The sequence below is a fragment of the Neophocaena asiaeorientalis genome, unplaced genomic scaffold (assembly GCF_003031525.2).
Source record: "Neophocaena asiaeorientalis asiaeorientalis breed wild unplaced genomic scaffold, Neophocaena_asiaeorientalis_V1.1 scaffold155, whole genome shotgun sequence".
NCBI classification, from domain to species: Eukaryota; Metazoa; Chordata; class Mammalia; order Artiodactyla; family Phocoenidae; genus Neophocaena; species Neophocaena asiaeorientalis.
Genome location: NW_020173040.1, coordinates 5201607 through 5218159, shown reverse-complemented (window position 1 = coordinate 5218159; position 16553 = coordinate 5201607). Strand labels below are relative to the sequence as shown.

Here is a 16553-nt window from a genome sequence, read left to right as displayed (position 1 = left end):
TGGGGGTACATGAGTCAGGGGAGAGTGGCAGGATGTAAGTGTATGAAGCTGGCAGGCCTGACAGTCTCAAGCAGCACCGTCCAATCTGTAGCCACAAGCAAGGCCAGCCTAAAAAGTACCTGAAGTGGAAAATACACAACGAATTGCGAAGACAGTCTGAAAAAAGGTAAGTAAAATACCCCATTAATAATTTCTTATACTGATTACTTGTTGAATCATAATATTTTTCGGTTAAAAAATATTTCACCTGTTTCTCTCCCTTTTTTTTGTAAATGCGGCTATCAGAAAATTTTAAATTTCTTATGTGGCTCGCATTTGTAACTCCTACTATATTTCCATTGGACATTGCTGGTCTAGGGTATAAAAAAGTTTGAATTTATTTTGTGTACTGAAAAGTTGTGGAGGGTTTTGAGTCTGGGAATAACATAATCTAATTTATACATTTAAATGACTGCTCTGCACAGGAAAAGCAAGTAGACGGCAGGGGAGAGATTGAAGAAAAGGTACCAGTTAGGTGACTACTACCACCATCTTTTTTGTACAACAAAGATGTTGAGACGGATCATATTTGGGATAAGTTTTGAAGATAGAAGCAGTCTAGTATTGTTTACAATTCAACATTTAGTTGTTTAGGATATGAAGAATACACAAAAACAGAAAGACTGGGGGCATACCTGCCAAAATGTTAATGATTATTTATTCTTTGTAACTTTTCTGAAAGTTTGAAAAAAAAATGCCCTTATAATCAAATACAAAAGTGAGTTGTTTTTTTTAACACGATAAAATAGCCCTATCAAAACAAAGCATCCTGACATTTGTCTGCAGGCTGCATACACTGTTTAAAACACACACACACCCCATCTCTCATGTCTTTAAATAAAAAACAGCTTATTCAAAGATATACATAACCTCATATTACTTACACACCGTTTTCAGGAAGTTAATACTGCTCCCTAATTTGTCTTTGCATTGCTGTTTGCATGATAAATAAAAGCACTCCCAAATCTGAGGCCAAGGAAATAAAAAGTACTTAAATGTGTGATTAACATATCCTGGTAAATACTCACCACACACCTTTCTCCAAAAATGTTCCCAAGGACACACTCAATGTAATTCCAGAGAATAACACTTTGGTCCTAATCCTTTTCCTTAAAGGCTCTGCCATTCGATATGCTCCCCTTAACTAAAGTCTGCATAACTGAAAGGATAAACCTAGGACAGGTTTCTTTTACCTGAGTATACTAAGGCACAAGAGAAGTTTTAAGTAATTTGCCAGAGACTACAAAGGGGGAAGGAGGAACACAGAGTGATTTATTTTATACCCAATCAAGTGTTTTTTTCTACTATGTTTACATTTTGCACTGAAAAAGGAGGTATCAAATAGTGCCAGACTTCTTACCACGGGATTTTCAAGGAAAAGATTCATTGTATACAGATTAACAGGAATCCTGGGTTCTCATGCAAATGTTCAAAAACTGTGAACCTTCCATTAAAACATAAAAGAGAATCCTAAAGTTTTTCATTTATTTTATTTCTAGTATTTCAATCTCTTTTACTCCTGACTACCTAAAATTTCCCAATGAAATCTACATTCACTCTAAAGAAACTCTGGCACTTGTGCACCAGGAGCCAGGAAACAAATGTTCATAAAGCACAGCTGCTGACAGCAAAACAAAATCAAAAACATAATCTGAAGGCCCATGAGTTATGGAAGATTAACACAATATTGTACAGCAATGAAAGGACTGAACTACAGCCACATACTACTTTTATAAAGCTCAAAAGAAAAGCAAACTAAACACACTGAGCACACAAACGTTATGTGATGAAACTTTCTAAAAAATGAAACAGAATGGTAAACAAAATCCACTACACTGAAATGATTACCTCAGTAAGAAGAGGCAGAGGTATAAGACAGGTAAGAAACTCATAAACATATGCAAGTTCTGGTAATGTTCCAGTTATTGGTTTGGGGGTGCAAATCAGGAGTTTTATCATATTTTATCACTTTATACCGCACTGTGTGTATTCATACTTTTGTGGTATCAAATATACTTTGAATACTTGGCTTCTTAAAAAAGGGCTTAATGGAGGTATAAGTGGCATACAATAAACTGCCCATACTTTAAAGTGTAAAATGTGATCTGTCGTGATAATTTCACAGGAAATTATTACAATCGAGATAATAATCCAACAACCCCTAAATACTCCTCCTGTACACCTTTGCAATCCCTGTCTCATTAAATGTGTTTTAAAACGTTAAAGAAAAAAAGTTAAAAGACAACCTGTTTGGGAATTTTGCAGAAAGAGAACATTTTCCCCTGAAGCCCTAGACTACGGGAAACTTGGCAAGTGTCCTAAAACTGGCAGTATAAATATTACATAACTAACCTTAAAAGTGTACGGGATTTTACATTAAAAAGTCACATTCCGAATTTGATCTGCAAGAGGACTTTAAATCTCTTTCTCGGAGCATTAAACCATTAAAAACGAACCAGTTTTTACCGCCAAACAACTTTAAACATAAATGGTCTGTATGTAACCCTAAGCCCTTAACTTCTTCACAATGTTGAACGACCTTCTAGCTGTGAAGATACATCATCAGAGCACCTTAATCGTGCGGTTTAGCACAAGCTTTCAAAGTAAAGTTAAAATTATTTCAAACACGATATTCTGCTGTACTTGTTTACGTAGCTAGACAGCAACTTGAAAATGCTATTTGAGAGGAAAATTCAGAAATCCTGAGTCCACCAAACAGAAGCAGAGGAAAAAGAGACCGACCCCAATCCCCTTTTCTAGTCCGACTTGCTAGACTTTCCCCCTCGCCGGCTTTTGAAAACACGGCAGGTGAAAAACATTCCAAAAAGGACTCAGGCTCGGAGCCGCGGGGCGGGGAACTTGACCGGGGCTGGTGACAGGGACGCGCCCGGGGTCCCTCCGACCCCTCACCCGCCAACTGCTTGGCACCGGGTGCGAGCGGCGAGCGCAGCGGCCCCCGTGGCCCGCAGGGAGTAGGAATACGACCTCTGCGCGCCAGCCCCCGCCCCCGGCGGTAAGCCCCGGACAGCTAGCGCCGGGCGCGCGCTCGAGGGGGCCCGCTGCGCCCCGGCCCCTGCCCCCGGGGCCGGGAATCCCCTCGCCCCTCAGCAAACGCCCGGCCCGGGCCCGCGAGCGAGCGGCCAGCCCACCACCTGCTGCGCCCGCCGGCCGCCCTCAGCTTCCGGCTCCCCCGGGCCGGGAAGAGCCGGGGGAGGGCCTCGCCTCAGCCTCAACCGAGTGGGGGAAGGGAGTGAGAGGGGGAGGGGTGGCGCCGGGCCGCCAAGGCCCTGTGGGCCGCGGTCCTCACCTGGCGGCGGCTCTCACCGCCTGACGTGCTGCCCGCCGCCGCCGGTCGCCGCCGGTGAATGGGGACAGGTGAGGCCACCGAAACCCCGCTCGCTCCGGCCCGGCCGCCGCCACCAGCCCCTCCGCCTGCTGTTTATTAAACTTTTCTGTTTGGTTGTTCGGCCTGTGACGCGGCCGCCGTGGAGAGCTCCGGGATTGGCCGGCTCCTAGCGCTGACGCAGCACCCCCCGCCCGCAGCCTAATTATCACCGGCCGGGGCGGAGCCGCAGGCCGGAGCCGGTGGTGAGGGGCGGGGCCAGGGCCCGGAGCGCGCAGCGATTGGCTAGGGCCCAGAGAAGAGGCGGGGCGGAGCGAGGGGAGACGCTCCTCCGCCCTCTCCGCCTCCACTGTCCTTTCCTCCGCTCTCCCTGGGTTCCTCTTCCTGGCGGCGGGAGGACGTTTCGAGGGGTTTTGCGGGGATGTGTTGGGTCGGGGGCAGTAGGTTCAGGTCCTTCTGCTACCTCGAAGGGTGTCCCATGTTCCTGTCCCGGGTTGAGGCGCCAGAAAGAGTTGCGCTCCACCTGCCAGTTGTGCAAGAGGAATTCCGAGCTCTCCCCACGTGCAACCTCGTGCCCCCACTCCATCTTTGCAAACGCAAAGTCCAGGGTCCGGGTGCGTACTCGAAGGCAGTACTCTGCCCCGCCCTGAGCCATGACTTGGAAAGAGAAGGAAGAAGAGAAGCGCGCGTGCACACGTGTGCCACACACACACACACACACATATATGCACCGACACACACGCCCCCACAGGCACCCAGCTCCCAGCGTTTCCAAAAGCGCGTGTCCGCTTCCCGGCTGAGTGGAGCAGGCCGCGCTACTACGCTGGGGCGTGGGGTGATGAGAATGGCTCCCCCGCAGTTTCTCGGCCTTCGGGCTCACGTGCAGTTCAAGAAGTACAAGATCGGAGTTCGAGGATATTCAGCTCTACCGTGAAAGAGGGGTTCGGATGGGGCCGGCAGATAGGCGGACCGAGTCCTGAGGATCCTCTTTAATTTTATATTTGATGTTTTGTTCATGAATCTTTTTTTTGGAACTAATTTTGATGTTTAAGAAAATATAGTATTAGGGACTTCACTGGCGGTCCAGTGGTGAAGATTCCACGCTTCCAATGCAGGGGGCGAGGGTTCGATCCCTGGTTGGGGAACTAAGATCCCACATGCCCCGCCAAAAAAAGTGAATGAATTTAATTTAAAAAATATATAGTAATTAAAATATTTATCTTGATTACTGAGCTTTTTGGTGCCCCTTTAAATTTTAAGCTTAAAGTATCTCACTATCCTCACCCTAGTCGGGTGGCGCTGCGGGGAGAGAGATTTTGAGGTGACTGACTGTAAAGGTGAGGTGTTTTGAAATACGGCTTTGGGATAAGAAGCAGTTAGTTATAGAGGAGAGATAGGGGCCAGAAAGAAGTTTTCAAGGAGAAGGTGGCATTGGTTTTTGGCACTGAAGAGTGCATACGGCCCAGCCTGCTGGGAACCAAAAGCAGCATTTTCCTGCTCTCCTAAAGAGGCTGGAAGATGCAGTGTGGGGGTTTGAAGAACAGAATGTGAAATGTTATGCGGTGTCAAACAGATGCTTCAGGAGCAAGGTAAGGAGTGTTCTGTGAAGTTACACCTAGTGTAAGCCAAAGAAGGGGGACAGTAGTAAACTGGAGGGTCTTGCCCAGGACCTAAAGGTATTCAAAATGTGGTTTTAAAATGCGTTCAAGTTTAATTTTAAAAACACACATACAAACAATGGACTAATGCAGCAAAAGAGGATTTTGCCCAAGGACATCATCCCTGATAATGGGGACTGGAGATCAGGTTATAATGGAGACTAGAGATAGTGTTAGGGTCAATTATTTTACAGATCTTCGAAGCCAAATTGAGTAGTTGACTTTACTTGGTGGGAAATGGGAAGCCATTATAGAACAAGAACTATAAGGAGAGGAAATGGTGAATTATAAAAGTTTGGTGGATTCTTCTGGTACTAGGAATAATTTTGCAGCCTGGGCCACCTGGGGTACTTTCAGCTGTTCACTGCCCTCTTGTCACTGGGTAGAAGAACTATATGAAAGGAACTTAGGTTTTTGGCCAGGGTTCAGATCCCTGATCAAACGTGTTACTCAGAGACATTGAGCAATACTCAGCGTCTCTGGGTCTCAATTTTTTGAGTCTGGGAAACATCAGCAAACAAAACAAAGATCACTACCTTTATAGATTTTTCATTCTAATGGGGGAGACACGAAAAACATAAGTATGTATGTTGTAAGTTAGAAGATGGTAAGTGGTATAGACTGAAGAAAAAGTAGAGCAGGGTAGAGGATGTGGGAGGGTGGGTTGCAGTGTTAAACAGAGCAGTCAAGGTAGGCTTCATTGAGAAAGTGAGGTTTGAATAGAATTGTAAGAGATGAGGGTGTAGTCCTGAATACCTGGGAGAAGAGCATTCCAGACTAAGAGAACTGTTAGAACATGGGCCCCAAGGCAGGAACGGCCAGGAAATTGCTGTTCCTAGAGCCAGGTGAGCTGGGGAGAATAGGAGAGGAAGTTAGGGAGGTAGGGAGGACCTGCTCACGTAGGGCCTTGGGGGGCCATTGGCTTTTACCGTAGAGCCAGTGCGTGGTTTTGAGCAGAAAAGTAACATGATCTGACTTAGATTTTAAAGGATCATTCTTCCTGTCAGGTTGAGAGTGGACTAACAGTGCAAACAGGGTAGAAGCAGAATCTTTTAGGAGGATACTGTCTGCATCCACGTGAGAGAGAGCGGTGACTTGGACCAGTAGAGCCAACAGAATTTCCTGAGAGATGGGACGTAGCCGGGGACAGTGAAGAGTCAAAGGTAACATTCAGGTTTTGGGCTTGTGCAACTGAAAGAGGGAACAGGATGGAGATCAGGAGATTCTTCTGGCACACGTTGCATTTGAGATTATGTTTACACGTCCGAGTGGAGATGTCAGGTGGGCAGTTGGTTGTATATCGCTGGAGCTGGGGCTCAGGTGAGGGGAAGATAGCGGTTTGGGAGTCATCATCATATAAATAGTACTTAAAGCCTTGAGACTGAGCAGGAAGTGAGTACAAGGCAGACCAAGGACTGAGCCCTGGGGGTTCTGACATTGAGAGTTCACGGAGAAGTGTCGGAATTCACAGGGGAGACCAAGAAGGAGGAAACGGGAGGTTGGAGGAAAACAGAAAGAGTTTGGTGTCCTAGAAGCCAAGTGAAAAAGTGGGTTAAGGAGCAAGTATCAAAAGCTGCTGATAGTTCAAGTGTGAAGAGGACTGAGAATTGACTTACATTTAGCAACATGGAAATCACCTTGGAGAATATAGTTTAGGTGGAGGGTAAAAGCCTGATGGGAGTGGCAATAGTATTTTACTTATTAGGGATTTGATGGGGGGCGGTTAATGCAATAATATGTGTGAAAGAGCTTTGTGAACTGGCAAGGATATGAGCAAGTTCCTAGGGATTTTATCTTACATTTCTTTTCATTCAGATTCTTGCCCAGTTTATCATTATATTAACCTTGGCACCTAACACAGTTGAGTATTCACGTATATTTGTTATGAATTTGCAGAAACTAGGTTTACATGGCCTCTTTTGCTCCCTTTAGTTCCAAGTCTGTACTGAGAGATGACAGTATTGCATAGTGATTTGGAATTCAGACAGACCACTGCTACTAATTAGCTTTGTGGTCTTAAGCAAATCATGTAAAATGGGACAAAAACCTACCTCAAACGGTTGTTATGTGGGTTAAAAGATACTACATTTGTACTCATCAAGCGAACATTGCATGCTGACTTTCTGCCAGCCTGTGTTGGTAACAACCAGGATACAGCAGGAAGTAAGAGAGCTAAAGGGCCACCTCTCATTGACGTGTTTAAATTAATATAACACTTCTCATTGGCATTGTATACATAAACAATACATTTACAGCACAGGTACCTACCTAATAGATGCTCAATAAGTGATAATTTGCATTATTATCTCCGTCCTTCCTCTTTTCTGTGCTCCAGACCACGGTATCCAGTGTCTCTTCTCAGAGGCATTCAATATATCCAAGGTTCATTTTCTTCCCCCAAACACATTCTTGCCTCCTGTGGTCCCAATTTCGGCCAATGGTGACACCTCATTTACAGTTATTAGAGCTAGAACCTCATCCTTTTCCTTTCTTCAAAAAGAATTTTTTAAAACTACTTTGTTGAGATTTAATACATATGCCATAGAATTCACCCATTCAATGGATACCGTTCAGAGAAAGACAAATATTACATGATATCACTTATATGCAGAATCTAAAAAATAATACAAATGAACTTATTTACAAAACAGAAACAGACTCTCAGATATAGAAAACAAATTTATGGTTACCAAAAAGGAAGCGGTGGGAGGGATAAATTAGGAGTATGGGATCAACAGGTAACATGACTATATATGAAATAGATAAGCAACAAAGATTTACTGTATAGCACAGGAAACTTTATTCAATATCTCGTAATAACCTATAATGGAAAAGTTTTGAATATATATATAACTGAATCACTTTGCTGTACACCTGAACCTAACACAATATTGTAAATCAACTATAATTCAGTTTTTAAAAAGGGTACAATTCAGTAGTTTTTAGCATATTCACAGAGTTGTGCCAATATCCCCATAATCGCTTTTAGAACATTTTATAACCCCAAAAGAAACCCTCTACCCATTAGTAGTCACTCCCTTTTCCCCCCAATCCCCCCCACCCAACCCTAGGCAACCACTAATCTTATTTTGTGTCTCTATAGATTGGCCTGTTTTAGACACTTCATAAATATGGAGTCATACAATACATGGTCTTTTGTGACTGGCATCTTTCACTTAGCATAATGTTCTCGTGGTTCATCTATGTTGTATCAATACTTTATTTCTTTTTGTTGCTGAGTAATATTTCATTACATGGATATACCACATTTATTTATCCGTCACTTCATGGATATTTGAGTTGACACTTTTTGCCCCCTATGAATAGTGCTACTCTGAGTGTTTGTATACAAGCTTTTCTGGAGACATGTTTTCATTTCTCTTGAGTAGATACCTAAGAGTGGAATTATGGCAACTCTATGTTTAACCATTTGAAGAAGTACTAGACTGTTTTTCAGAGGGGCTATACCATTGTATACTCCCATCAGCAATGAGTGAGTTTCACGTTCTCCACATCCTTGACAACACATTACTGATCTGTCTTCTTGATTATAACCACCCTATGAGTATGAAGTGGTATCTTGTGGTTTTGATTTGCATTTCTTAGTGGCTAATGATGTTGAGCATCTTTTTATGTGCTTGCTGGCCATTTATATATTGTCTTTGAAAAAATGTCTACTCAGATCCTTTGCCTTTTTTTTTTTTGCGGTACGCGGGCCTCTCACCGTTGTGGCCTCTCCCGTTGCGGAGCACGGGCTCCGGACGCGCAGGCTCAGCGGCCACGGCTCACGGGCCCAGCCGCTCCGCGGCATGTGGGATCCTTCCGGACCAGGGCACGAACCCGTGTCCCCTGCATCGGCAGGCGGACTCTCAACCACTGCGCCACCGGGTAAGCCCTGCCCATTTTTAAATTGAGTTATTTATCTTTTCATTGTTGGTTGTAAGTGTTCTTTATATATTCTGAATACAAGCCTCTTATCAGATACATAATTTGGAAATATAGTTTCCCGTTTGTGTGTTGTCCTTTCGCTTGCTTAAGGATATCACAATTTTAAAGTTTTAAATGTTGACTCACCCTTTTCTTAAGTTCTCCCCTCCCCTACATCTAATTAGTCACAAATTTCGCCGATTCTGCCTTAGAGATCTCTGAAATGTACCCCACCCCCACTGCCGCATACACCCCCCATATTATTTCTCACCTGAATGGAAGCAGTGGCCTCCAACTCCTTTTCTCTTCTCTACATCCTCCACAGCCCACCCAGTTGATCCTCCAGCTGCTTCCAGGATCTTCCTGAAACACAAAGTGAGCAGGTCAAACTGTTTCAGGAAGGGGGACCCCTTTCAGGGCCTGAGAGCAGGCTCTTGTTGAACACTCATAAATGAATTGTCCGAGGAGACACACGTGCTGTCAAAGCAGGAGACTTTATGGGGAAGGGGCGCCCAGGGAGAGCCGTGGGGTAAGGGAGCCCTGGAGCACTTCTCTGCCACGTGTCTCGCAGTCTCGGGTTTTATGGTGATGGGGTTAGTTTCCGGGTCGTCTCTGGCCAATCGTTCTGACTCAGGGTCCTTACTGGTGGTGCCCACATCACTCAGCCAAGATGGATTCCAGCGAGGAAGATTCTCTGAGGTTGGGAGGACATACAGACTGGTGTCTCCTTTTGACCTTTCCTGAATTCTTCCAGTTGGTGGTGGCTTGCTAGTTCTGTGTTCCTTACCAGGAGCTTCTGTTTAAGAGAACTCATGCAAATGGTTACTGTGGCGCCTGTCCAGGGTGGGCGGTTTCAGTCAGTGTTTCCCTTAACGAAACCTCTGTTGGGCTAACATTCCTTATGGAGCAGTTCTCAACTCCACTAATAAGAAGTTCCGGAACATTTAAAAAAGTCAGATTGCAAGTCCATAATCTGGGCACAATAAATCAGAATCTCTAGGGAAGGAGCCTGGGAATCTATTTTTAGTAAGCCTCCAGGTGATTCTTATTCTCAGAATAGCTTGATCTAGAACATTATTCTAAACTAGGGATGATTTTGTCCCCCTGGGGACATTTGGCATTGTCTGGAGAAATGCACAGGATCATAGTATTTGTCATTAATAACTCACTTGTATTATGCTTTGTCGATACTGTGGATGAAATTTTTTTAAATATATTTTCAAACTGGTCATTTATAATATTATAATGCTATTTAATTCTGTATATTTCTTTTATACTTGGCCATTTAATTGATCTTTTAAAATAGTTTTTAATTGTTTCGTTGTTTTTGCCATTAATGAGGTAGTATTTTCTCTCTCTCTTTTCCAGTTTTTAGACTTATTACGTTGCATGTCTTATTGCTGTAGCCAGAATTTTTTCCAAGGAAATTAAATAATATTGACAGTATATGACACTCTGGGCTAGTTTCTGACAAATGTTGATTTATTTGGAATAAACACCTTTAAAAAATGATGTTAAGGAAGTAACTTCTATTTTTACATTTAGTTTTTATTAGAAATGGCTATGAGTTATATGACTGACTTTTCCCCATCTTTGAAGATCATTTCTGAGATCATTTTCAGATCTGATCCACAGTTGTAAAGTAGTATATCAGTAGATTTACTTGTATAGAATTTTTCTTGCATTACTTCATGTAGCTATGGCGAGTTTTTATTTCATTACGCGGTTTAATTACACCTGCTACTATTCTATTTTAGGCTTCTTTATATCTACTTGATATAGCCCAATTCATCACTAGTATCAAATGAACTTACATTAAACGATTCTAAACTCCCAATTTACCTATGGCAAAGGTTCTTCTCCCTTACCCTCCCTTCCATGATAATTCCGGGGGACTTACTTACTCAGGCCAAAGGATACTTATCTTCAAAGAGAGAAAACCAGAACATCAGCCAAATCGGCAGAAGAGTCTCTGCTATTCATTCTGCTGTTGGTTGCGTTGCTCCAGCTGTCAGCATCCTGGCAGTCCTATCCATGTTTGCTTTCTGCTCCAGCAGTAGTTCCTCTGCCCACTGGTAGGGCTGGTATTCAGACACTCCCCTACTACCAGCAGCAAGGAAGCTGGGAGGACTAAAGTCTACCCCTGAACCGAATCCTTCCCCTCTCCTCTCCAGGTCCCAAGTTCCACCTGCGTGAAGATGATCAGATGCAGGAATACCCATTGCCTTGCCCCTTGGGCCCAGAGACAATTCCAAAAGTTAGGATTTTTTTTAATATATAAATTTATTTATTTATTTATTGGCTGCATTGGGTCTTCGTTGCCACGTGCGGGCTTTCTCTAGTTGCGGCGAGCAGGGGCTACTCTTCGTTGTGGTGCGTGGGCTTCTCGTGGTGGCTTCTGTTGTTGCGGAGCATGGGCTCTAGGTGCGTGGGCTTCAGTAGTTGTGGCACGCGGGCTCAGCAGTTGTGGCGCATGGGCCTAGGTGCTCTGCGGCATGTGGGATCTTCTCGGAGCAGCGCTCGAACCCACGTCCCCTGCATTGGCAGGCGGACACCCAACCACTGTGCCGCCGGGGAAGCCCTCCAGTATCATTCTTGATAACCTTCTCAGTCTCTGCTTGACTTACTGATGGAGTCAGGTTTTTCACTCCCATGTTTTATCAATTTTGACAATATATGTTTTTATAGAAAACGGTTTACTTCATTGAGATTTTCAAGTTTGCCAGTATATGCTTGTACTGTGAGTACTCCAGGGCTCATGTGGGTTGCCTCCAAGCACTAGGGTGTAAAATTGTCTGGTGAGAATTGAACTGCAAACCCAACTCATTAGAACTATAGTTGAAATGTTAAAAGATTTTAGTCTGTGGACCTCTTTGAGGGTCTGATAAAGGCTATGGATTCTCTCCTTAGAAAACTGTGCAAACAAGGTATAAGGAAAATTATTTTAGGGAGTTCCTATACCTATCTATGGACCATGGACCTATGTCCATGGACTTCATAGCTAAAGAGAGAGTGGCCCCAGGCCTTCCATTGTTAATGTAGCCTTTTGCAATGCACTAACCTATCTGAAACAAGCATGTGTCAATTATAAGTGGGGGAGAGTCCGTCACCATAGAAGCAGAGACAAAGGAGAGGCAGAGATGCAGTCGTTGGCAGTGCCCATCTCAGCACTGTCCGGGGCATAGTTTCAGCGGCTGGATTTCATATATGCTGGTCTAGCTGGCAAGACCGTCCTTGTAAGGTGATGCGTTTATCCGGTTTCCATTCTCTACAAAGCTATTTTGATTATTAAGTGCTCCATATCTGACTTCCTTTGTTAGGAGTTAATATGATTGGGCTGTTTTCTAGCCTCAGTTATATTTCTCATTTTTCAATTTGCAAATTGATGCTTGGATTTATGTGTCAGTCTTACAAACTTGGCTAATGCGAGTCCTCTGTGAGAAATGAATCTGATGACAAAATCAGTGTTCTGAGATGCAAGACTGAGGGCCTGAGGTAACCACACGAGGATAGGGAATGCCACCCCATGAAGCCTCTCAGGGGATCTGCTACAGGCCTCACCCAGGCAGGGCGTCCTAACAACATTAGGATGGCCAAGCTAAGCATTCATTCTCTAGACATAGAACTTTCTTAAATCTAACTGTAGATCTGTTTTCTTCACTCTAATTGTAATGACTCCCACTTCTTGACTAAAGTTCAGAGGATTATCATTTTTTCATCATCACTTTAAAAATGTACCATCTTATATTTATTTATCAATTCTCTTTTTTATAGCTTCTAATTAATTTAAATACTTAATTACTCTCTTCCTAATAGTTTTATAGGATACTTCCCCTTCCCCTAAAATCATAAAGTGTCTGTTTTCTTATTATCTCTCTTGTACAGAAGCCTTTATGATGGTGAATTTACCTCTGAGCTGTGTCTCTTCCGTATGGAGGTCCCACACTGTTTGATTTCCATGTTGGCTTTGTTTCTTCTACACTAGGCTCCTCTTATTTGTATTTTCAGAATTTTACTTCTTCTAGCCTATCTCAGTCTGCATAACTGTCTAGAAGAGCAGAAGGACACATGACAACTAAATGCAATGTGCTATCCTGGGTGGGATCTTGGAACAAATAAAGGACATTAAGTGAAAACTAAGGAAATCTCAATAAAGTATGACTTCAGTTAATAATAGTGTATCAGTATTGGTTCATTAATTGTGACAAATGTACCATAAGTAATAGTTGATAGTAGGGGAAACTGGGTGCTCTGTACTATCTTCATAACTTTTCTGTAAATCTAAAAACTATTCTAAAATAATTAAAAAAAAAAAACAACCCCAAAACTCTCAGTAACCCCTCAGACACTCATCAGAGCCTGTTTCCTCTCATGCATCAGTGACCTGCCTTGGCTGGGCCCTGGGCCAACAGACCCCACTCCTGGCCACTTCTAAGGTGTATCCTTTTCAGTGAGCAAGACAAATGGATTCCCAGCCATTGCTGGAGACCCACCACTGATATGCAGGAGACAGGATGTTGGATATTTTCCTTTTTTTTAATTTTAAATATATTTTCTGTTTGCCTCTTTGGATATGCTTTTTTCACATTTCCCCCCAACTTTGTGCCCTGAGAGGCTGACCCACATAGACTGCCTCAGAGAGCATCCTTGTCCTTTGGCTTCCAACTGGAAACACTGGCAGGAGATGGGAGGGAGGAAGGATCGTGAGGTCGGGTCATTGATTCTTGGTTCTACTCCTGCTGGGTCACAGAAGGTTAATGATATTCTTCTACCAAAGTCCACAGCTCCTGTCATGTGACCTGTTCCATTCAGCTACTCATCCAGGTTCCCACAACAGCCCTTTCCCGTTTCTCTTATCAGCCTACAGCACAGCCTTCACTCAGCACTACGGGTGTTGCCCTTAGAGGTAGCGCCTGGCAACCTCACTGGTGCCTGGATACCATGTAGATGTGCGTTTGCCCCCTTGTCTGTCTGTCAAATCAATGAGTCAGTCAATGAATCACAAAGTATTAAAGTTGCAAGAGACCCTGGCGACAAAACAGCTCAGTGATTAGAACGGTGGGCACACAGCGCTGGCCTCAAATTGTGGCTCCTTCACTTACCAGGTGAGTGACGTGGAGCAAGTTGTTTAAGTTCCGTGAGCTTCAATTCCTTATCTTTAAAATGGAGTTAATTATATTTTCTTCTTTAGGTTGATTAAATGAAAAACATTTTATGCAAAGGGCTTAGCACAGTGTCGGGCACAAAGATACTCAGTAAACAGTAGTTATAAATGTTATCTAATTAGTTATCTAACCCAGCCTGGCTAAAATTAGATGGCCTCTTGCAATAGATAAATGAGTAAGGACACACACAGACAGTTAGCAAGCAACTAAAAGGAATTGCCCAGCAAAGTTGTAAACATGTTCAACCTAACTTAGGAAGCAAAGAAATGCAAAGTAAAACAATAGGGAGAGACCATGTCTTGCCTCCAGAATTAGGGAATTGCTTTAATAATATGTAAAGCTGGAAAGGACACAATGAAACAAGGACTCTCAATCATGCAGTTTGGGGCTCCAAAATACCAGAACACAATAGTTTTCAAAATTTAAAATGCACCTGTCTCTGTCCCAGTAATGGTACTTTTTGTAGTCTAGACCACAGAAACTCACACAAAAAAGTGTGAATAATTAGAAGTTTCTAACACCATTGTTTGTATTGATAATAACAACAGAGACAGCTGTTAGGCAGATAGGTAGGTAGGTAGGCAGGTAGGTAGATAGGTAGGTAGATATAAAACTACCCAAGTATCCATCCATAAGGGAACATCTGACTAAGTTTTGTTCAGCCATCCTATGGATGGCTGTGTAGCTGTTGAATACAGTCAAGTTCATCTCCAGGTTGTCCACTGCACGAGAGAGCCCACTGAAGTCTCTTCTTGTTCACCTACTACACCAGTTCCTGCCTCCTTCCCAGCTCTGGATCTAGAGATTCACACCCATCCCTCATCTGGAGATAGAGTGTGCACCATTTGGAGGCCCAAGGACCCTGGTGTCTAGGGAGTTCAGGGTATATGTGGGTGACAGCGTGGGTGCTGTGGGTACACAGCCAGGCTGCTGCGCACCCGGGCAGAGCGGATCAGATTGCGCAGTAATACCCTAACAAAAATATTTTATTTGAGGAAGGAGTGCTTTTTCTAAATCTGGTAAAGGGTAAAGGCAGTTCAAAGCTAGGGAAGGCCCTGTTGACTTCTGTGTGTATGGCAAAAACACGTTGCAGAGCAATAGGTACAGTGTGATTCCAATTAAGTAAATATGTACATATATGTCAATGCACAGAAAAGACTAGGGGCTGCTGCTGGACAGAAATATGGGTGGGGAGGGAAGGAAGGAGACTGAGATTTTGCACTTTTTTCTTTGTACTTTGAATTTGTTATAGTTTGAATGTACTCACATATTGCTTGTGTAATTTAAAAACTAAGTTAAAATCAAGAATAACAACAACGGGACTTCCCTGGTGGAGCAGTGGTTAAGAATCCGCCTGCCAATGCAGGGGACACGGGTTCGAGCCCTGGTCTGGGAAGATGCCACATGCCGTGGAGCAACTAAGCCCATCTGCTGCAGTTACTGAGCCTGCGCCCTAGAGCCTGCGAGCCACAACTACTGAGCCTGCGAGCTACAACTACTGAGCCCGCGTGCCACAACTACTGAAGCCCATGCGCCTAGAGTCCATGCTCCACAACGAGAGAAGCTACCACAATGAGAAGCCCGCACACCGCAACGAAGAATAGCCCTCGCTCGCCGCAACTAGAGAAAGCCCACGCAGCAACGAAGACCCAACACAGCCAAAAATGAATGAATAAATTAATTAATTAATTAAAAAGGAAGAATAACAACAGCAACAAAGAAATGCTAAGTGAGTTTCAATAACTATATCCGTTCAGTTGAATATTTCAGTTTACAGAGAGTCCATAAACTACCTGTGGAAGTTAAGTGAATAAAGCAAGAGAGAAAGTTGAGTATGAAAATATTTCAATAATATATAAGTGAAAAAGGCAAGTCACAGAGCAGTACTATGTTAAGGTCATATTTATGTTAAAATATAGACACATGTATACATACAAATAAAATAAGTACTTGAAAAGACATATCACATTGAAAATAGTGTCTCTTGCTTCTGAGGGATGGATTTGAGTGGTAAGAGGAAACTTCTGAAGTATTTAAATTTCTTATAATGAATATATATTTCATATTAAAAATTAAGTTAAACAATGTGTAACTTATATATGTATGTATCTATCTATATATACATACACATATGCATGCCTAGGAAGATAGATGGGAAATGTTCATAGTTTTCTCTGAGTAATGAGTAAAGGGATTGTGGATGACTTTTACTTTTGGCTATTTTTCCCCCTTAAATATTTATTTATTTGGCTCCACCGGGTCTTAATTGCCACATGCGGGACCTTTTTATATATATGTAAATTTATTTATTTATTTATTTAGGCTGTGTTGGGTCTTCGTTGCTGTGTGTGGGCTTTCTCTGGTTGCGGCAAGCAGGGGCTACTCTTTGTTGCGGTGCGCGGGCTTCTCTTTGAGGGGGCT

The 16553-nt window shown here is 43.2% G+C and overlaps 1 protein-coding gene across 3 annotated transcripts in view; it reads right to left on the bottom strand.

The window, feature by feature from the left end:
* ZFAND6 (zinc finger AN1-type containing 6) overlaps positions 1–3487 on the bottom strand; it is a 76127-nt gene extending 72640 nt beyond the window's left edge. For 2 of the 3 annotated variants that reach the window (XM_024742806.1, XM_024742808.1), the window contains exon 1: positions 3347–3487. The gene's annotated coding sequence lies outside the window, so the exon portion shown is untranslated. The remainder of the gene's footprint in view (positions 1–3346) is intronic. The other variant, XM_024742807.1, reaches the window with a different exon arrangement.
* Positions 3488–16553: the final 13066 nt, after the last annotated feature.